The sequence below is a fragment of the Ambystoma mexicanum genome, chromosome 6q (genome assembly GCF_040938575.1).
Source record: "Ambystoma mexicanum isolate Mex_15411 chromosome 6q, UKY_AmexF1_1, whole genome shotgun sequence".
Lineage (NCBI taxonomy): Eukaryota > Metazoa > Chordata > Amphibia > Caudata > Ambystomatidae > Ambystoma > Ambystoma mexicanum.
Genome location: NC_090937.1, coordinates 506,747,551 through 506,771,510, shown reverse-complemented (window position 1 = coordinate 506,771,510; position 23,960 = coordinate 506,747,551).

Sequence of the window (23,960 nt, the reverse complement as noted above, 5' to 3'; positions counted from 1 at the left end):
AGTCTGGTGAGGTTTGGTTGAGGGGGGGCAAAGTTATAGGGGGGGGTCCCAAAATGTCTTTTTTTTCCATAGACTGAATGGGGGAAAAACTTTGCTCACGCCTACAGCCAAAACCGCTGGACGGATTTTCACCCAATTTATGGCAGGGGCAGGACTTGGTCCCGAAAGCATGCTTTTATAAATTCGGTGAAAATCCGTCCTGTAGTTTTTTTAAAAATGACCAAAAAGTAGGTAAAAATAATTAGTGATATCTATGTTCGGTCCGCGGACACTTTTCCCTTTTCGCTCCGCGGACAGTGTCCTGATTGGTCAAGCGGCTTGCGTCATGTCCGCGGACATACAACGTGTCCGCTGATTGGATGGTGAAGAGCGTGAAGTGCGTCAGGTTTTTGGAAACGCCCGCCATCTTGTATCCGCGGATGTCCGCGGACAGCGCTGTGTCAAATGGTGGGGAAATACAATTTTGGCAAGTGTGTTGGTCTGTAAAATTGTTTGGGGATGGTGGGGGGGTAAGAGATGGTTCAAATATTGTATCTATTTAGGTGGTAGGCACCACTGTTGTATTTATTATGTCTGCGGACAGTAGCACTGTCCTTGATGTCCGCAATGGTCCCATATGGGGATGTTCTAAGGACACTATACCTGTCCGTGCTGTTCGTAGGCAAGTTGAACTGTTCTAAGAATAGACACGGTGTCCGGGATGTCCACAATGAAATCAAAATGGGGGTGTCCTAAGGACAGTATACCTGTCCGTATTGTTGGCAGGCAAGTTGAAACTGTTCTAAGAACACACGCCTTGTCCGGGATGTCCGTAAATAAATGAAAATGGAGGTGTCCTGAGGACACTTTACCTGTCCGTATTGTTCGCAGGCAAGTTGAAACTGTTCTAAGAACACATGCCATGTCCGGGATTTCCGTAAATAAATGAAAATGGAGGTGTCCCGGGGACACTATACCTGTCCATATTGTTCGCAGGAAAGTTGACACAGTTCTAAGAACACACGTTGCGTCCGGAATGTCCGCAAATAAATGAAAATGGAGGTGTCCTGAGGACACTATACCTGTTCGTTTTGTTCGCAGGCAAGTTGAAACTGTTCTAAGAACACATGCGGTGTCCGGGATGTCCGCAAACAAATGAAAATGTAGGTATCCTAAGGGAACTATACTTGTCTGTATTGTTCGCAGGCAAGTAAAACTGTTCTAAGAACACACACAGTGTCCGGGATGTCCGCAAATAAATGAAAATGGAGGTGTCCTGAGGACACTATACCTGTCCGTATTGTTTGTAGGCAAGTAGAAACTGTTCCAAGGACACCCAAGGTGTCCGCGGATATAAAAAATGCCATGAGGCATAGTTAAAAAATGTTGATTCTATGGGTATGATCATAGTTAAACATTTTTGATTCTATGGGTGTGATCTATGGGAATGATATGCTGCAGTGGTTGCAGCCAGTGCCTAGAGTCTTGGGTGCATGTTTCCGTTCAATGTTTACTTCTTGTTTCTGGTTAATGTTCTAACTGTTGGATTGTTGCAGATTTCTGAAGCGGTTAGATACCTGTTGGCGTATTCTAACTGTCGATTTTTTTTTTACAATTTATTGGTATTCATTTATCTCTTTGGTTGTTATACAATCTTGGGCTAGTTAGATACCTGTTGGCGTATTCTAACTGTTTATAGTTTTTTCATTGATTTTTTTTTAATGTTGAAGTACAGATTAATTATTAAATTTTGGTTTTAAAAATATTAAAAAAGTGTTTGTAAGATTTGCTGGTAATCTCTGCTTTAGAGTAACCATCCACATTTTTGTTGCAGATTTCTGAAGCAGTTAGATACCTGTTGGTGTAGCATAACTGTAATTTCTGTTTTTTAATGTAGTGATATTCATTTATTTGTTTGGTTGTTGTAGGCCATGCACCCAAGACTCTAGGGCCTGGCTGCAACCACCGCAGCATATCACACCCATACATCTTGTTGCAGATTTTTGAAGCAGTTACATATCTGTTTGGGAATTCTAACTGTTTTTTTCTTGTTATAATTTAGTGGTATTCATTTATCTGTTTGGGTGTTATAGAATCTTGGGGCAGTAGGATATCTGTTGGCGTATTCTAACAGTTTATAGTTTTCTAATTGAAGTTTTGTTAATGTTTAAGTACAAATTAGTTATTAAATTTTGGTTTAAAGAAGATTAAATAAGCGTTTGTAAGATTTGCTGGTAATCTCTGCTTTAGAATAATGGTACTATCATTACATTTGAACCATCCACATTTCTTTTTTATATATGCAGTGTAGTGACCTGCATTGGTTGTTGCTCCTGCGTGGTAGATTATACCTATTGTTGTGAAGGTTTTTTTACCAAGTGATACTTGACCATTTGTGAATCCAGTCAGCTTGCATTTGTTTTTGGTACCATCTGCATTGTAACATAGAAGCAATAGTATTAAGTATTTACTATGTGTTTGTATTAGTAAGGTGGAGCGATTATCTGAATTGCAGGTAGATAATCTGCCATGGTTTGCATGTTGTACAAGTTACTGAAATGGAATGGATTCACAATTTGGTATGGATACATACACGAAGCGCTCGTTAGGGATTTCTTCTTGTGTAACATTGTTGCAGCGAGTGCAGGTATGTTTCCACATGTATGAAATCTGGAAGAGTCCATTTATAGGTATGTTTTTGTTTTCCAATGCTTGTAGTAAGTACATTAAAACTTCTTGTGGATCTTCTTGTGAGTTTATAGTGAATTTCACCATTCCAGCAAAGTAGTCCAATTTTTTGTCTTATTCCGTGGACACTATACGTGTTGCCAGAATTGTTTGTTGCGTTACTATGAAGGACTAACATTTGCAAACACAAATGGTCTCTACTGTGTAAGTAAATGTTGTCAACAATTGGTGGCAATTGAAATAGAATATTCATTGCTATATTTGCATAACAACTTACACCAGTTACATTTGAAAATTTGAATGGACCAGGTAGTTCTGTGTCTAAGTCATTTTTTCAGAGTGTATGTTGCCTCTCTGAAGAAATACCTGAGTTACTTTGACTAATAGGTTCTTCTTTACTTAGTGTAAATGATGCAGTATTACCTTCTTTTACTCTCTTTGGAGGAATTGCAGTCAGATTCTGATTTCAGTTTGAATTAGTTTTCTTTCACAACGTTTTCTTTTTTGTGGAACAGGATATGCTTTTAGATTGGGGGTGTATATTGAACGTAGTCTATTGTATTCTAGAATGCAAGGAATATCAGCGTTGACTTTACTTGCATCAAAGTTGATTAGAAATAGACTGTCAAGTGTGCGTAAGCGTGATAGTGCTACCTCGCTCATGCCTTCTTTAAAGACTGTGTTACCAATATCTATCAATGCTTTGTCTAGGGTAAGACCTTGGGATTTATGCATGGTGACTGCATATGCAAGAGTTAGATAAAATTGTTATTTGCGTACATACATGTCTTTGAAGAGAAGGAATCGAGTTGTTGAGCACGCTATCCTTTTTGCTTCTGAAAGTTTGTCAAAGAGTATATTGACAAACTGAATGTTGTTGTCACGTGGGTATGTTTGAAAGCCAACAACTGTACCCAGTGCCCCATTAGCTGGTCCTTGCTCTATGTCCAGGTTACGTTTAAGCATTACTCTACAGTTTAAGGATAATTTTAATATTTTTTCCAAGCCAGCTGTGTTGCAGATAGAATGTTCTAAGGTATTTTGTCTTGCTGTGGCTTGTTGACACATTGGTAGTGTAATACCATCTACGTCCAGTTTGTCTGTGGAGAAAATTTCAATTATTGGTTGCATTTCTTTTTTTAACATTGTTTCATTGAATTTGGAACAGCTTGCAAGAGTTGGCATTAAGGCCATACAATTGGCATTTTTCTGCGCTAATTCTTCCATAACATCAGTAGCACATGAGTTATCGCCATGAAGTGCATGGATGTGCCGGGTTTTTAATATTGTTTGTGCTTCTTGAGATAGTACACCAACTCTAATACTTTTTAAAATGTTGGCGTAGGTGAGGTCTGTATATTGGCGCATGTTTTCTTTTAATTCTTTGTATTGTAAATGTTGCCAAAGGTTGACATTTCCTATGCTGCCAATAGTTTTACGGCAGAGTTTGTGTCCTAAGGTTTTAAAAATAGGTTCACCTTTCACTGGTGTCAATTGAAGATCTCTGAAAACAATAATGTGTTTTCCTCCAAAGAGTTCTTCGTAGTTTGTTTTAAGTACTTCTTACAATCTGAGATGAATCAAAGCCAACATTACACTGGAGACCATGCTCACTTCATCTATTAGTAGCATTTTCATTTGTTTTAACACTCTGCATAGTTCCATTGCAGCTTCTGTAGAAAGTTTGTAATAATTTAATTTGTTTTTGTGTTCTACTGGAAGGAGTAGTAATCGGTGTAAGGTGACACCGCCTATGTTGTAGGCAGCTAACCCTGTGGGGGCAGTTACAACAGCTGACAGTTTGTTGTTTGGCAATTGTTGAAGGAACTTGCTCATGATTTTGATTAAGAATGTTTTGCCTGAACCAGCTTCACCACTGACGTATAGCAGTATAGGTTTGTAATTTTGGCAGGTACATTCTTTATATTCGTGTTTTACACCATGTGCAATTTCTTTTGTTACTTCATGAAAAATGGTGCGCTGCTCTTTGTTTAGTTTTGATTGTAGTGCAGTTAAGTCTTCTGTATCTTCTTCATAGTGACACATGGTGTTTTCTACTTCTGTCATAGCTAATTCTGCTTCATTTGCTATTAGTGGCTGTCCCAGTGGTTCTTGGCTTCCTGTTACAGAAGGTTGACTACTGTCGGGAGTGTCCTTATCTAGTTGGGCCTGGAGTTCTTCTGCATGTTTCTGTTCATTTAGCAACATTGTTTTGTACTGCATAAAGTTTACATCGGTGATAGTGCTTTCATTTGCTTTGAGAGCGTCTTCGTAGCCATCATAGTTATCTAGTAATTCTTCTTCTTTTTTCCATGGTTTACAAAGTTGTAGGAGGGACATGTAATATAGTTTTTTCTGTTGAGGAGTTTTTAATGACAATTTGATATGATTAATTAAACTTGGTTTGGTAAGTTTTACTAAGCTGCCTTCACAATCTGTCACTGTATATCTACCTTTGTTTTCATCGGGTTTTATGTTATTTTTGTATGCAAAGTTTTGGGCTATGTGGTATAGACACATGTTTTCCAATGTGGTACTCCTGTTTGGGTAGTATGTGTCTAGTAAATTCTTTTTCAAAATGTCTTGGCTGCTTGGATCATTTTTGGCATTTGTTTCTATGTCGTCATATGATTTGAGAACTCTTATCTAGATTTAGCAGGACCAAGACTTAGCCATAGTATATTTTCAGATTTTCCATACAAAGCAGTACCGGTTAAATGATCTGCAGCTTCGTAGGCGCCACATTCTCCATGAGAGAGCATTTGTATGCCTAAATTGTACAATTTCTGAGATAGTGTTTTGTCTGATGATAGGTCATTCCAGAGGTCTTGAAGCTCTGTTTTTTCTGCTTTTGTTAAGTATGCTGTAACATATCGTTCAACTGCAGTGGAATTGTCTGCAATGTACTGCACATATATGTAAGCATTCCATAAGTGGGCAATGATTTCATTGTAATCATTGATATATTTTGATTCGTCTGTTCTTTTTATGTAATATGTGTTCTTAGGTGATTTACCTTTAACACTATGTCTAACTGAAGACATGAAGTTGTTTACTTCTCCTGTTTCTGTAACTGGTCTAGGGAAACCAAACCAGCATTTGTTGTAGTATTTCCCTTTCTTTTTGTATTTGCGACGACAATATCGGCGACATTTGTGTCTTTGAAAGTGTACAATTTGTGCATGAAGGTCACTATTTGTCGTTTGTGAAGGGATTTCACAAGTGACATATTTTTGGATGAACTGCAAAATAGTGGCATCACTGTCCTGACCAAATTTAGGAGCATCTTAAATCCATAAAAGCATGTGGATATGTGGTGCTCCTCTGGCTTGATATTCTTTTCTCCAAAAGAAGTGTTGCACTTCTCCGAGTGGAGGAACAGTTTTATTACAAATAAAGTGTAGCATAGCAATGAGACGATGGTGGAAATATCTTGAAACATTAACAGGGTCTAGAGAGCAAAGTTCTCCAGGTATTAGTATATCTATGTTTGTTTTGTTTTTGTTTGATATGCGTAGAAAATCATGTAAATCTTCCCATGCATATTCTGCACAACTTAATGTAACAAACCAAGTGGGTGGTCCAAGGTTTCTGATCATACAACGTACATCTCCATGACGTTGGAACCAGTATTCTTTTGTACCACGCATGTTTGCAAACAGATGTGTAAAACTAGATTGTAAAACCTCATCTTTTTCTTGCATATTTGGATTAATTGCGTAGCTGACATATTTTGAAACTGTGTTCCCGATTTCAATATGTGTGCAACTCCGTAATATAGAGTTGCTGGTTCACTTTCAAAGAGTAGGTAGAATATATATTCCACATTTTGTCTAAATCTGGGATCTTCAGAATACATTTGTAATGAACGGTATTCTGATGCTGTTATTTGTGTGGTCTGTCATCGTATCTTCCTCCTTTGCCAGTAGGAAATAGGAAATGAAAAGCACGTGCTTCTATACCTTTTTCCCATATGCTCATTGGTGATCCTTTGGTTTGTCACATTTGGTACGTTTCTAGTGCATCATCTATGCTGTCTTTAGAGTACAATGGATGAATTGTATAATTGTCTAAAATATTGGATACTGCAGCTGGATCCAGAAGTTCAAATTGACCAGTTTCTCGTGACTCTTGAATTATTTCAGTTGTTCCCCTTCAGTTTTCTTCAATATTTATTTATTTGTAGGACTCATTATTGTCTTTTAGATATTGCAAGGCTTGTCTAACTTTATGTAAGTCGACGAGTTGTTGCCACATTTTTTTGTCTTTTGTTGGTACACCATTTACTAAGATAATTAAAGATTGTTCTATTGGACGTTGCACTCCTAGAGTGTGCACATTTTCTGTCAGATCTAATGGTAAATAAACTACTTTGCCACAAATGCCTTTCACCATAGGCAGGTAATTTTGCTGTTTTAGGCTGAAGACATATTATTGCTTGAAATGGGTGTACTGTTTGAATTATGATGCTCTCATATAAATTGAGTTGTTGTAGGGGTTTTGGTAGTGGGAATAATTCCAAGTTATTTGTGATAGCACGTGAAGGAGTTTGGTTGTTGTCAAGTTTTGAGGTGCAGTAACTGCAAAGTATTAAAGGGTCAGTTATTTCGTATTTTTTTCTGCTATAAGGTAGGAGCATCTTAAATCCATAAAAGCATGTGGATATGTGGTGCTCCTCTGGCTTGATATTCTTTTCTCCAAAAGAAGTGTTGCACTTCTCCGAGTGGAGGAACAGTTTTATTACAAATAAAGTGTAGCATAGCAATGAGACGATGGTGGAAATATCTTGAAACATTAACAGGGTCTAGAGAGCAAAGTTCTCCAGGTATTAGTATATCTATGTTTGTTTTGTTTTTGTTTGATATGCGTAGAAAATCATGTAAATCTTCCCATGCATATTCTGCACAACTTAATGTAACAAACCAAGTGGGTGGTCCAAGGTTTCTGATCATACAACGTACATCTCCATGACGTTGGAACCAGTATTCTTTTGTACCACGCATGTTTGCAAACAGATGTGTAAAACTAGATTGTAAAACCTCATCTTTTTCTTGCATATTTGGATTAATTGCGTAGCTGACATATTTTGAAACTGTGTTCCCGATTTCAATATGTGTGCAACTCCGTAATATAGAGTTGCTGGTTCACTTTCAAAGAGTAGGTAGAATATATATTCCACATTTTGTCTAAATCTGGGATCTTCAGAATACATTTGTAATGAACGGTATACTGATGCTGTTATTTGTGTGGTCTGTCATCGTATCTTCCTCCTTTGCCAGTAGGAAATAGGAAATGAAAAGCACGTGCTTCTATACCTTTTTCCCATATGCTCATTGGTGATCCTTTGGTTTGTCACATTTGGTACGTTTCTAGTGCATCATCTATGCTGTCTTTAGAGTACAATGGATGAATTGTATAATTGTCTAAAATATTGGATACTGCAGCTGGATCCAGAAGTTCAAATTGACCAGTTTCTCGTGACTCTTGAATTATTTCAGTTGTTCCCCTTCAGTTTTCTTCAATATTTATTTATTTGTAGGACTCATTATTGTCTTTTAGATATTGCAAGGCTTGTCTAACTATATGTAAGTCGACGAGTTGTTGCCACATTTTTTTGTCTTTTGTTGGTACACCATTTACTAAGATAATTAAAGATTGTTCTATTGGACGTTGCACTCCTAGAGTGTGCACATTTTCTGTCAGATCTAATGGTAAATAAACTACTTTGCCACAAATGCCTTTCACCATAGGAAGGTAATTTTGCTGTTTTAGGCTGAAGACATATTATTGCTTGAAATGGGTGTACTGTTTGAATTATGATGCTCTCATATAAATTGAGTTGTTGTAGGGGTTTTGGTAGTGGGAATAATTCCAAGTTATTTGTGATAGCACGTGAAGGAGTTTGGTTGTTGTCAAGTTTTGAGGTGCAGTAACTGCAAAGTATTAAAGGGTCAGTTATTTCGTATTTTTTTCTGCTATAAGGTAGAGAGCTAATTCAAACTATTTAGAATCTTCATTGTCGTCTATTTTGTATGTTATGTCTATAGTTTTTGTATTAGTTTTACAAAAATTTCTGCGGCAACACACACACACATGGTTTGGTATTTTAGCGGATTTACTTTTAAATGTTAGTATTTCTTTTGTGTGTGTGTGTAGTAGAAGGTTGCCATGTGTACAATTGTTGCTAGTTTGTTGTAAAGGTATTGCATTTTCTAACTGGCTTTCACTTCCAAAATATTTTTTCTGGATATGGTCAATTTCTTCAAGTAGTTCTTTGGCTGTACCATGTAGAAGCTTGATATTTAAATTGGCTAGTGCTAATGCAGGACTTTTAGCATAGTACAGTTCATAGACTAGATTTCTAATAGATGGATGATGTGTTGATATCATTTTGATATGATGGAAGGTGCTTTTGCAAATTGGTCCTGAAATGCAGGCTAACAAATGTCCTTGTAGCCCTGTGTATTTACGCACTGGACAGGTATACATATTTTGCAGCAGTTTCATTTTGATTTTGTCTTTTCCTTTCACATATTGATTGAGGAATTGGCGTAAAGATTTGAAAGATTTGTTGGGAATGTTAAACATTGACGTGCATGGCCATTTGTATACTGGATGTTTTCGTCCAGTCTAATGGAGAGGTAATTCTGAGTTTTCAGGGGATATTTTTGTAAGCAGTATTTCTTGTTCCATTATGGTATTATTAATTTTTTCATAACCTCGTCCACTGCTATGTATAGCAATTGTATTTGTTTGCATTTGTTTGTATGCTTCTTCATTAAAATATGGTTCTGTGTTTGTGGTGTGACTCCATTCACTTCCAACCATATTTAAGAAGTAATTTTTTTTGACATTCCATTTATGGAGAAGTCTTTTTTGTAATTTACTAATTAGTTTTGTTAGTGGTTTCGTTGTTTTTACCACTAAAATAAATCATTTTCTTTTGAGTAGGATTGCACTGTCTATCAAAGCTTCTAATATTAATTTTCTACGGTAGGTTTTAAGGGTTGTGTATGATTTCTCTCCTGTTTTCATAAGATTTTGAAGGACTCTGTGCGGAACATTTTTGCTAAAAAATGTTTTTGGTATGTTTACTTGCCATTATATCAAGATTTATAGGAGCAGTTTTAGCAGCAGTGGTAGCTGAATTCTTGATAATCGTTTTTTGTTTTGTTTTACATTTCGATAGAGGAGGCAATGTTTCTGTACCTGAAGAATGTTTTGTTTTGCTAAATGACTGTATTAGCTGTTTTGTTTGAACTTTTTGTACAAATTCTGCTAGAGATGGATGCTTCTTTTGGATACTTCTTTTTTCATTTGCTCTACTTCTACGTTGTTTTCTACGGACTTGCTTTTTGGTAGGCATTCTTTGGGGTCTGTTGAAAAAAATAAAGTAGGTATGGGTTGTGTTGTTCTGCAATGCATGTCTGCTGTGTGCATGAGTGTCTGAGTATGATGGTAGAGATGTATGTGATGGTGTGTGATTGTGTATTGGGTAGCTACAACTAGTTGGGAAGGCTATTCTTCTGTTTGTGAGGAGAAGCACAAATACTAAATCTAATGGTATAGAATTAAAACAGTTCTTTGTTCTGCAATACTAACATTCTAGAGGCGGAGTTATGTCATTTGGTGCACAAATACCATGAATCAACTGCACAGTGTGTTTGAGTAACTGTAAGGATATTATGGTAGTATTGTACTTACTTTTTTTGTGTAGAAAGATTAGGTTTCTTCTGAGTTGTTGTTTGTACTTCGGATTCTGCTGCTTTTCAGGAGAGTGGTCTTCACTGTAATTGTAAAGGAAAGAATTTAGTAATTTTGTGTATATAGTATGTAGTTTCCTTTGACTATGTGCAGCCTTTATATTTTATTTACATTATGTTAGTCCACCATGTTATGAAAATGAGTAGAATAGAAAGTGTATGAAACATGCTTGGTTTCTTACAGCTGTGTTATTGGATGTTAGGAGACAGAAGAAATAATGACATACTTATTTTACAATTTTTATAAGGTAAATGGCAGATACTGTATAGAAAAGCTTGGAATGTATGCATTTATGAAGGTGTGGGTAATAAATCAGAAGGATGTGATTCACAGGTAGTGGTGTTATTGAAGTCGGGAGTTTTTCAATGTTAGTGTCTATCTGTGTGAGTGTATGAAGGTGCATGACCTTATCCTGGCAGTGTGTAATTTTATAATACAGTGTTTTTCTACAATTACACTGTTATTTCTCCCATCTTCTAATATTATATTTTTTTGGATAGCTCTGTGTGTACAAAATTGTTTAGATATCAGACAGTTTGGAAGTGACAGTTGATTATAGCAGATGGGAAAAATGTCAGTAAGTTCATTTTATAGGTTATACAGATTAAGTGACAGTTACTCTGTTATATGCATTCATAAGAGTTGTACTTGTACTGTCCAGAAAATATGCATACCTGTAGTTTGTATTCATGCATGTGGATATGCATGCAGCTGCAAGTAGAAATCTTGGAGACTTGTACAGTAGTTTTTGTAGTAGGTGCATTCCAATGATATGAGACCTGTACTCAGAGTAATCTACAGTACATTTGAGGTGCTGAACTCTGATGATGAAGTTAGATGTAGAGGTCTTGAATGTGATTGATGGATGGTTGTGTGACTGTTTAGCTGTATCCAATGAGGGAATGGCACAGAGAGTGAAGTGGAAATGGTAGAAGGGCTGTCTAGTTTACGATATGTCCTCGGACATAACAGAAGTCCGCGGACACCGCATATTACATACAGGGATTTTGGGGTGGAGAGGCATGCAAATGAGTATGAGCAGAGGAATTGATTGGTCAGTAAAGTTTGGTAGGTGTGTTGTGTAAGAAGACAGTTTGTCAGAAGGTCTTTTTTTCCTGAGAGAAGAACAGTTAGCTATGGCTGTGTGTTTCAGAAAACAGATTGTCTGGATTTTGGGAGACTCATGGATACATTGATTGGAGGTGCATGCACAACGCTGTGGAGTAGCTGCAGATCTTGGATTCCCTCATGTGGAAGTGCACTGGCATGGAGTACGCGGAATGAATTGGCCAGACTTGCTACCTCTCTGTGCTAGTTTGCAGACAGTGCATCATCCAGACATAATTATAATTCATTGTGTAGGGAACAGTTTGGGACATGTGTCAGGAATTTCTTTGCAATTTGCGATGAAAGAAGGACTTGGGAAGGTCATGGATATGTTTCTAAATTCCCAAGTAATTTTTTCTCGTATTACGCAGAGACAAATGTGGCTGCGTTCTTCTTCATTTGGTCCACAAATGGAGAAAGCGAAGTGCAATGTCAATAAGGCTGTTTTTGCCTTTCTAAGAGATGTTGGAATGTCCTCTTTTCACAATGAAAATATTATGTTTCGTAGCACAAACAATTTTGGTAGAGATGGAGGCCATCTTACTTATGCTGATAATCAGATTTTTCAGAGAAATGTACAAAATGCATTGCGTCCTTTTGTGAAATTACAGCCAGCTATTTTGCAGTAGGTGTTGATTTTTTTAAGTTTTTCAAATACAAAATAATACCACAAAAGGTTCTTTTCAGAGCCACCACTTCCTCCCAGAGAAAAGTGCAATAATTTTGATAGGGCAACACCTCAAAATGTTTGATGGTCACAAACTGTCCGCGGACTTCTAAAAAAAAAAAAACAGGAGCCCGCTCAATTTATTTCCCACTTCTATTTTTTGACTGTGAAAGGCGGCTCTGAAAACAGCCTTTTTTTAAAATGTTTGTTGTTTTGTAGGGTGGGTGGAGACAGGAAGATGTAGGATGGGCCTTAAGTAGTGAGTAGGTCTTCTCGTGCTCTGAGACCAGAGTCTCAAATAACACTTCGAAGTCTCTCCCCCCTGCAGAGTACTTCATCAGAGTACATACAACTTAACCATAACGTCCCTTTAACAAAGTTTTTTTACTGAATATATATATATATATATATATATATATATATATATATATATATATATCTTACACGGACCACGGTAGTGGCTGTGTAGTTATGGCTAAATGCTAATCCCATAGGAAGAACACTTTTTGGGTGGCTTATAACTTCGCTCTCCCTGGACTCATCCTCACCAAACTCTGAATTTCTTTGCAAAGTTTAGTTTTGGTGCAGAGGGGGCAAAGTTATAAGGGGGCCCCAAATGTATTTTTTCCCAGAGAGTGAATGGGAAAAAAATTGTGCTTACGTCTACAGCTCAAACCGCTGGGCGGATTTGCACCAAATTTGTGGCAGGAGCAGTGGCTTGGTCCCGAAAGCGTGATTTTGTGAATTTGGTGGAAATCCATCCAGTAGTTTTTTTTTTTTAAAACAACCAAAAAATAGGTCTAAAAAAATTAGTGATATCTATGTCCGCTATGTGGACACATTTCACTGTTCGCTCCGCGGACAGGACACCGATTGGCTAATCAGCTTGCATCATGTCCGCAGACATGCAACGTGTTCTCTGATTGGGCGGTGAAGAGCGTGAAGCGCGTCAGATTTTCGGGAACGCCCACAATCTTGGATTCACGGACGTCCGCGGACAGCACGGTGAAACTTGGTGAAAAAATAGTATTTAGTAAAGTGTGTTGGAATGTAAAACTGTTTGGGGAGGGTGGGGGAGTAAGAGATGGGTTAAATGTTGTATTTATTTAGGTGGTAGACACCCCTGTTGTGTTCATTTTGTCCGCGGACAATGCGGATGTCCTGAAATGTTCTAAATAAACAAAATGGGTGTGTTCTGAGGACGGTAAGCCTGTCCGTTTTGTTCGCAGGCAAGTTGAATCTGTTCTAAGAACACATCATGTGTCCTGGGATGTTCGTCAATAAACAAAATGGGGTGTCCTGAGGACACTACGCTTGTACGTATTGTTCGCAAGCAAGCTGAAACTGTTCTAAGAACACATGAAGTGTCCTGGGATGTTTGTAAATAAACGAAATGGGGGTGTTCTGAGGACACTACGCTTGTACGTATTGTTCGCAAGCAAGCTGAAACTGTTCTAAGAACACGCGCGGTGTCCTGAAATGTTCGAAAATAAACAAAATGGGTGTGTCCTGAGGACGCTGTCCGTATTGTTCGCTGGCAAGATGAAAGTGTTCGAAGAACAGATCATGTGTCCTGGGATGTTCGTAAATAAACAAAATGGGGGGGTCCTGAGGACGCTATGCCTGTCCGTACTGTTCATAGGCAAGTTGAAACTGTTCTAAGAACACTCATCATGTCCGGGGACATTAAAAGTGCCCATATGGCATAGTTAAAATGTTTGACTCTATGGGTGTGATATGCTGCCGTGGTTGTGGCCAGGGCATAGAGTCTTGGGAGCATGACCATATGGCCATGCACCCAAGACTCTATGTCTTGGCCACAACCACCGCAGCATATCACACCCACAGTGGCTTATAACTTTGGGATCCAAGAACAAATTTATAAGCAACAAAGTTATAAGCCACTATGGGTGTGATATGTTGCAGTGGTTGTGGCCAGGGCATAGAGTCTTGGGTGCATGGACAAGACCAAATTTATAAGCACCAAAGTTATAAGTCACTATGGGTGTGATTTGCTGTGATGGTTATACTTATTATAATATACTTACTGTTTGGTTTACTAACTGGAGTACATGTATTTCTTGTTCATTTCTGTGATAAAAGAAAAGGTCATGTTAGTATTGGTATTTTGTAACAATTTATAACATTGAATAATCAACATTTTTTTTGTTTTTACTCTCATATTTAGTAGTTTACAAACCAGTGTACTGTGCAATTTGCTCAGTTTCTGTGTTTGCTGCTAAAGTCATTGGGTCTGTGGGAGAAAAAAAAATCCATGTTGGATTAAAAAAAAAACGTTTTTTGTTATGCTACAGTCTATTTGTTTGTTTGTTTTCAGTGTTCACTTGTTGTTTCTGGCTAATGCTCTATATATTGGCTTGTTGCAGATTTTGGAGCAGTTAGATACCTGTTGACATATTCTAACAGTCTATTTTTTGTTATAATGAAGCGGTATTGATTTATCTGTTTGGATATTGTAAAATTTTGGGGCAGTTAAATACCAGTTGGCGTATTCTAACTGTCTATTTTTTGTTATAATGTAGTGGTATTGATTTATCTGTTTGGTTATTGAAAATCTTGGGGTAGTTAGATACCAGTTGGCGTATTCTAACTGTTTACTGTTTGATATAATTTAGTGGTATTCATTTATCTGTTTAGTTGTTGTAGACTCTTGGGGCAGTTAGATACCTGTTGGCATATTTTAACTGTTAATAGTTTTTTTATAATTAAGTGGTATTGATTTATCTGTTTGGTTATTGTAAAATCTTGGGGCAGTTAGATACCAGTTGGCGTATTCTAACTATCTACTTTTAGATATAATTTAGTAGTATTCATTTATCTGTTTAGTTGTTGTAGAATCTTGGGGCAGTTATATAGCTGTTGGCATATTGTCACAGTTTATAGTTTTTTAATAGAAGTTTAGTTAATGTTTAAGTACAGTTTAGTTAATAAATTTTGATTTTAAGAAGATTAAATAAGCGTTTGTAAGATTTGCAGGTAATCTCTGCTTTAGAGTAATGGCACTATCATTACATTCAAACCAGCCACATTTTTTTTTATATATGCAGTATAGTGACCTGCATTGGTTGTGGCTCCTGTGTGGTAGATTATACCTATTGTTGTGGAGGTTTTCTTACCAAGTGATACTTGACCATGTGTGAATTAAGTCAGCTTGCAGTTGTTTTTGGTACCATCTGATTGGGCTGGGTACGTGTATTTCAAGGGTGCGCGGGAAGTTTCACATGCGATTGGCCTGGGTACGTGTGTATTTCAGGGGTGTGCGCGAAGTTTCACACGCGATTGGCCTGGGTACGTGTATTTCAGGGGTGCGCGGGAAGTTTCACCCGCGATTGGCCTGGGTACGTGTATTTCAGGGGTGCATGGGAAGTTTCACACACAATTGGCCTGGGTACGTGTATTTCAGGGGTGCGCGGGAAGTTTCACACGCGATTGGCCTGGGTACGTGTATTTCAGGGGTGCGCGGGAAGTTTCACACGCAATTGAAGTAGGGCATGTGTATTACCGGGCTGCGCATGAAGTTTCACACGCGATTTTGCTATCAGAGCAGGGAACGCTTTTTCGGGGGTGCGCGGGCAGTCACACATGTGAATTGGCAGTGTGGGTCCTCCCAGGTGTCCCCTCTGCCCCCTCCATGGCCCCTGCAGGCAGCCAACTCCACAGGGGACTACCTCGCACCCCTGGTCATGTCCTGCAGGCAGCACATCCACCATGGGCATGCCCCCCAGCCAAGCCACATGTCACGTTGCAATATGATCACCAACTCATGTCTCCCAGCACCCCCACTCCCCAGCAGTGCAGGGCACCTGCCAGCAGGCCCCCACACATGTCCCACTCATGTCCCCTTGCACCCCCACCCCCCAGCAGTGCAGGGCACCAGCCAGCAGGCCCCCACTCATGTCCCCCAGAACCCCCACCCTCCAGCAGTCAGGGGCACCTGCCAGCAGGCCCCCACACATGTCCCACTCTTGTCCCCTTGCACCCCCACCCCCCAGCAGTGCAGGGCACCTGCCAGCAGGCCCCCACTCATGTCCCACTCATGTCCCCTTGCACCCCCACCCCCCAGAATTGCAGGGTACCTGCCAGCAGGCCCCCACTCATGTCCCCTTGCACCCCCACGCCCCAGCAGTGCAGGTCACCTGCCAGCAGGTCCCCACTCATGTTCCCTTGCACCCCCACCCCACCCCCCAGCAGTGCAGGGCACCTGCCAGCAGGCCCCCACTCATGTCCCCTTGCACCCCCACCCCCCAGCAGTCCAAGGCACCTGCCAGCAGGCCCCCACTCATGTCCCACTCATGTCCCCTTGCACCCCCACACCCCAGCAGTGCAGGGCACCTGCCAGCAGCCCACCACTCATGTCCCACTCATGTCCCCTTGCACCCCAACCCGCAAGCAGTGCAGGGAACCTCCAAGCAGGCCCCCACTCATGTCCCACTCATATCCCCTTGCAACCCCACCCCCTAGCAGTGCAGGGCACCTGCCAGCAAGCCCCCACTCATGTCCCCTTGCACCCCCACCCCCCAGCAGTGCAGGGTACCTGCCAGCAGGTCCCCACTCATGTCCCACTCATGTCCCCTTTCACCCCACCCCCCAGCAGTGCAGGGCACCTGCAAGCAGGCCCCCACTCATGTCCCACTCATGTCCCCTTGCACCCCCACCCCCCAGCAGTGCAGGGCACCTGCCAGCAGGCCCCCACTCATGTCCCACTCATGTCCCCTTGCACCCCCACCCCCCAGCAGTGCATGGCACCTGCCAGCAGGCCCCCACTCATGTCCCCTTGCACTCCTACCCCCCAGCAGTGCAGGGCACCTGCCAGCAGGCCCGCACTCATGTCCCCTTGCACCCCCACCCCCCAGCAGTGCAGGGCACCTGCCATCAGGCTCCCGCTCATGTCCCACTCATGTCCCTTTGCACCCCCACCCCCCCAGCAGTGCAGGGCACCTGCCAGCAGGCCCCCACTCATGTCCCCTTGAACTCCCACACCCCAGCAGTGCAGGTCACCTGCCAGCAGGCCCCCACTCATGTTGCACTCATGTCTCCTTGCACCCCCACCCCCAGCAGTGCAGGGCACCTGCCAGCAGGCCCGCACTCATGTCCCCTTGCACCCCCACCCCCCAGAAGTGCAGGGCACCTGCCATCAGGCTCCCGCTCATGTCCCACTCATGTCCCTTTGCACCCCCACCCCCCCAGCAGTGCAGGGCACCTGCCAGCAGGCCCCCACTCATGTCCCCTTGAACTCCCACACCCCAGCAGTGAAGGTCACCTGCCAGCAGGCCCCCACTCATGTTGCACTCATGTCTCCTTGCACCCCCACCCCCAGCAGTGCAGGGCACCTGCCAGCAGGCCCCCACTCAGGTCCCCTTGCACCCCCACCCCCCAGCAGTGCAGGTCACCTATCAGCAGGCCCCCACTCATGTCCCCTTGCACACCCACCCCCCAGCAGTGCAGGGCACCTGCCAGCAGGCCCCCACTCATGTCCCCTTGCACCCCCACCCCCAGCAGTGCATGGCACCTGCCAGCATGCCCCCACTCATGTCCCACTCATGTCCCCTTGCACCCCCACCCCCCAGCAGTGCAGGGCACCTGCCAGCAGGCCCCCACTCATGTCCCACTCATGTCCCCTTGCACCCCCCCCAGCAGTGCAGGGCACCTGCCAGCAGGCTCCCACTCATGTCCCACTCATGTCCCCTTGGACCCCCACCCCCCAGCAGTGCAGGGTACCTTCCAGCATGCCCCCACTCATGCCCCACTCATGTCCCCTTGCACCCCCAACCCCCAGCAGTGCAGGGCACCTGCCAGCAGGCCCCCACTCATGTCCCCTTGCACCCCCACCCCCCAGCAGTGCAGGGCACCTGCCAGCACGCCCCCACTCATGTCACCTTGCACCCCCACCTCCCAGCAGTGCAGGGCACCTGCCAGCACGCCCCCACTCATGCCCCATTCATGTCCCCTTGCACCCCCACCCCCCAGCAGTGCAGGGCACCTGCCAGCAGGCCACCACTCATGTCCCCCTCATGTCCCCTTGCACCCCCACCCCCCAGCAGTGCAGGGAACCTGCCAGCAGCCCCCCAATCATGTCCCACTCATGTCCCCTTGCACCCCCACCCCCCAGCAGTGCAGGGCACCTGCCAGTAGGCCCCACTCATGTCCCACTCATGTCCCCTTGCACCCCCACCCCCCAGCAGTGCAGGGCACCTGCCAGCAGGCCCCCACTCATGTCCCCTTGCACTCCCACCCCCCAGCAGTGCAGGGCACCTGCCAGCAGGCCCCCGCTCATGTCCCACTCATGTCCCCTTGCACCCCCACCCCCCAGCAGTGCAGGGTACCTGCCAGCAGGCCCACACTCATGTCCCCTTGCACCCCCACCCCACCAGCAGTGGAGGGCACCTGCCAGCAGGCCCACGCTCATGTCCCACTCATGTTCCCTTGCACCCCCACCTCCCAGCAGTGCTCATGTCCCACTCGTGTCCCTTTGCACCCCCTCCCCACCAGCAGTGCAGGGCACCTGCCAGCAGACCCCCACTCATGTCCCCTTGAACTCCCACTCCCCAGCAGTGCAGGTCACCTGCCAGCAGGCCCCCACTCATGTCCCACTCATGTCTCCTTGCACCCCCACCCCCCCAGCCATGCAGGGCATCTGCCAGCAGGCCCCCACTCATGTCCCCTTGCACCCCCACCCCCCAGCAGTGCAGGGCACCTGCCAGCAGGCCCCCACTCATGTCCCACTCATGTCCCCTTGCACCCCCACCCCACAGCAGTGCAGGGCACCTGCCAGCAGGCCCCCACTCATGTCCCACTCATGTCCCCTTGCATCCCCACCCCCCAGCAGTGCAGGGCACCTGTCGGCAGGCCCCCACTCATGTCCCCTTACACCCCCACCCCCCCAGCAGTGCAGGGCACCTGCCAGCAGGCCCCCACTCATGTCCCACTCATGTTCCCTTGCACCCCCACCTCCCAGCAGTGCAGAGCACCTGCCAGCAGGCCCCCACTCATGTCCCACTCATGTCCCTTTGCACCCCCACCCCCCCAGCAGTGCAGGGCACCTGCCAGCAGGCCCCCACTCATGCCCTACTCATGTCCCCTTGCACCCCCACCCCCCAGCAGTGCAGGGCACCTGCCAGCAGGCCCCCACTCATGTCGGACTCATGTCCCCTTGCACCTCCACCCCCCATCACTGCAGGGCACCTGCCAGCAGGCCCCCACTCATGTCCCCTTGCAACCCTACCCCCCAGCAGTGCAGGGCACCAGCCAGCAGGCCCTCACTCATGTCCCACTCATGTCCCCTTGCACCCCCACCCCCCAGCAGTGCAGGGCACCTGCCAGCACGCCCCCACTCATGTCCCCTTGCACCTCCACCCCCCAGCAGTGCAGGGAACCTGCCAGCAGGCCCCCACTCATGTCCCACTCATGTCCCCTTGCACCCCCACCTCCCAGCAGTGCAGGGCACCTGCCAGCACGCCCCCACTCATGCCCCATTCATGTCCCCTTGCACCCCCACCCCCCCAGCAGTGCAGGGCACCTGCCAGCAGGCCACCACTCATGTCCCCCTCATGTCCCCTTGCACCCCCACCCCCCAGCAGTGCAGGGCACCTGCCAGCAGCCCCCCAATCATGTCCCACTCATGTCCCCTTGCACCCCCACCCCCCAGCAGTGCAGGGCACCTGCCAGCAGGCCCCACTCATGTCCCACTCATGTCCCCTTGCACCCCCACCCCCCAGCAGTGCAGGGCACCTGCCAGCAGGCCCCCACTCATGTCCCCTTGCACTCCCACCCCCCAGCAGTGCAGGGCACCTGCCAGCAGGCCCCCGCTCATGTCCCACTCATGTCCCCTTGCACCCCCACCCCCCAGCAGTGCAGGGTACCTGCCAGCAGGCCCACACTCATGTCCCCTTGCACCCCCACCCCACCAGCAGTGGAGGGCACCTGCCAGCAGGCCCACGCTCATGTCCCACTCATGTTCCCTTGCACCCCCACCTCCCAGCAGTGCTCATGTCCCACTCGTGTCCCTTTGCACCCCCTCCCCACCAGCAGTGCAGGGCACCTGCCAGCAGACCCCCACTCATGTCCCCTTGAACTCCCACTCCCCAGCAGTGCAGGTCACCTGCCAGCAGGCCCCCACTCATGTCCCACTCATGTCTCCTTGCACCCCCACCCCCCCAGCCGTGCAGGGCATCTGCCAGCAGGCCCCCACTCTTGTCCCCTTGCACCCCCACCCCCCAGCAGTGCAGGGCACCTGCCAGCAGGCCCCCACTCATGTCCCACTCATGTCCCCTTGCACCCCCACCCCACAGCAGTGCAGGGCACCTGCCAGCAGGCCCCCACTCATGTCCCACTCATGTCCCCTTGCATCCCCACCCCCCAGCAGTGCAGGGCACCTGTCGGCAGGCCCCCACTCATGTCCCCTTACACCCCCACCCCCCCAGCAGTGCAGGGCACCTGCCAGCAGGCCCCCACTCATGTCCCACTCATGTTCCCTTGCACCCCCACCTCCCAGCAGTGCAGAGCACCTGCCAGCAGGCCCCCACTCATGTCCCACTCATGTCCCTTTGCACCCCCACCCCCCCAGCAGTGCAGGGCACCTGCCAGCAGGCCCCCACTCATGCCCTACTCATGTCCCCTTGCACCCCCACCCCCCAGCAGTGCAGGGCACCTGCCAGCAGGCCCCCACTCATGTCGGACTCATGTCCCCTTGCACCTCCACCCCCCATCACTGCAGGGCACCTGCCAGCAGGCCCCCACTCATGTCCCCTTGCAACCCTACCCCCCAGCAGTGCAGGGCACCAGCCAGCAGGCCCTCACTCATGTCCCACTCATGTCCCCTTGCACCCCCACCCCCCAGCAGTGCAGGGCACCTGCCAGCACGCCCCCACTCATGTCCCCTTGCACCTCCACCCCCCAGCAGTGCAGGGAACCTGCCAGCAGGCCCCCACTCATGTCCCACTCATGTCCCATTGCACCCCCACTCCCCAGCAGTGCAGGGCACCTGCCAGCATGCCCCCACTCATGCCCCACTCATGTCCCCTTGCACCCCCACCCCCCAGCAGTGCAGGGCACCTGCCAGCAGGCCACCATTCATGTCCCATTCATGTCCCCTTGCACCCCCACCCCCCAGCAGTGCAGGGAACCTGCCAGCAGCCCCCCCAATCATGTCCCACTCATGTCCCCTTGCACCCCCACCCCCCTGCAGTGCAGGGCACCTGCCAGCAGGCCCCACTCATGTCCCACTCATGTCCCCTTGCACCCCCACCCCCCCAGCAGTGCAGGGCACCTGCCAGCAGGCCCCCACTCATGTCCCCTTGCACTCCCACCCCCCAGCAGTGCAGGGCACCTGCCAGCAGGCACCCGCTCATGTCCCACTCATGTCCCCTTGCACCCCCACCCCCCAGCTGTGCAGGGTACCTGCCAGCAGGCCCACACTCATGTCCCCTTGCACCCCCACCCCCAGCAGTGCAGGGCACCTGCCAGCAGGCCCCCGCTCATGTCCCACTCATGTTCCCTTGCACCCCCACCTCCCAGCAGTGCAGGGCACCTGCCAGCAGGCCCCCACTCATATCCCACTCATGTCCCTTTGCACCCCCTCCCCACAGCAGTGCAGGGCACCTGCCAGCAGGCCCCCACTCATGTCCCCTTGAACTCCCACTCCCCAGCAGTGCAGGTCACCTGCCAGCAGGCCCCCACTCATGTCCCACTCATGTCTCCTTGCACCCCCACCCCCCAGCTGTGCAGGGAATCTGCCAGCAGGCCCCCACTCATGTCCCCTTGCACCCCCACCCTCCCAGCAGTGCAGGGCACCTGCCAGCAGGCCCCCACTCATGTCCCACTCATGTCCCCTTGCACCCCCACCCCACAGCAGTGCAGGGCACCTGCCAGCAGGCCCCCACTCATGTCCCACTCATGTCCCCTTGCATCCCCACCCCCCAGCAGTGCAGGGCACCTGTCGGCAGGCCCCCACTCATGTCCCCTTGCACTCCCACCCCCCCAGCAATGCAGGGCACCTGCCAGCAGGCCCCCACTCATGTCCCACTCATGTTCCCTTGCACCCCCACCTCCCAGCAGTGCAGAGCACCTGCCAGCAGGCCCCCACTCATGTCCCACTCATGTCCCTTTGCACCCCCACCCCCCCAGCAGTGCAGGGCACCTGTCAGCAGGCCCCCACTCATGTCCCCTTGAACTCCCACTCCCCAGCAGTGCAGGTAACCTGCCAGCAGGCCCCCACTCATGTCCCACTCATGTCTCCTTGCACCCCCACCCCCCAGCAGTGCAGGGCACCTGCCAGCAGGCCCCCACTCATGTCCCACTCATGTCCCCTTGCACCCCCCAGCCGTGCAGGGCACCTGCTAGCAGGCCCCCACTCATGTCCCACTCATGTCCCCTTGCATCCCCACCCCCAGCAGTGCAGGGCACCTGTAAGCAGGCCCCCACTCATGTCCCCTTGCACACCCACCCCCCAGCAGTGCAGGGCACCTGCCAGCAGGTCCCCACTCATGTCCCCTTGCACCCCCACCCCCCAGCAGTGCGGGGCACCTGCCAGCAGGCCCCCGCTCATGTCCCACTCATGTTCCCTTGCACCCCCACCTCCCAGCACTGCAGGGCACCTGCCAGCAGGCCCCCACTCATGTCCCACTCATGTCCCTTTGCACCCCCACACTCCAGCAGTGCAGGGCACCTGCCAGCAGGCCCCCACTCATGTCCCCTTGAACTCCCACTCCCCAGCAGTGCAGGTAACCTGCCAGCAGGCCCCCACTCATGTCCCACTCATGTCTCCTTGCACCCCCACCCCCCAGCAGTGCAGGGCACCTGCCAGCAGGCCCCCACTCATGTCCCCTTGCACCCCCACCCCCCAGCAGTGCAGGGCACCTGCCAGCAGGCCCCCACTCATGTCCCACTCATGTCCCCTTGCACCCCCCAGCCGTGCAGGGCACCTGCTAGCAGGCCCCCACTCATGTCCCACTCATGTCCCTTTGCATCCCCACCCCCCAGCAGTGCAGGGCACCTGTAAGCAGGCCCCCACTCATGTCCCCTTGCACACCCACCCCCCAGCAGTGCAGGGCACCTGCCAGCAGGTCCCCACTCATGTCCCCTTGCACCCCCACCCCCCAGCACTGCGGGGCACCTGCCAGCAGGCCCCTGCTCATGTCCCACTCATGTTCCCTTGCACCCCCACCTCCCAGCACTGCAGGGCACCTGCCAGCAGGCCCCCACTCATGTCCCACTCATGTCCCTTTGCACCCCCACCCCCCCAGCAGTGCAGGGCACCTGCCAGCAGGCCCCCACTCATGTCCCCTTGAACTCCCACTCCCCAGCAGTGCAGGTCACCTGCCAGCAGGCCCCCACTCATGTCCCACTCATGTCTCCTTGCACTCCCACCCCCCAGCAGTGCAGGGCACCTGCCAGCAGGCCCCCACTCATGTCCCACTCATGTCCCCTTGCACCCCCACCCCCCAGCAGTGCAGGGCACCTGCCAGCAGGCCCCCACTCATGTCCCACTCATGTCCCCTTGCACCCCCCCAGCAGTGCAGGGCACCTGCCAGCAGGCCCCCACTCATGTCCCACTCATGTCCCCTTGGACCCCCACCCCCCAGCAGTGCAGGACACCTGCCAGCAGGCCCCCACTCATGCCCCACTCATGTCCCCTTGCACCCCCACCCCCCAGCAGTGCAGGGCACCTGCCAGCAGGCCCCCACTCATGTCGGATTCATGTCCCCTTGCACCCCCACCCCCCATCACTGCAGGGCAC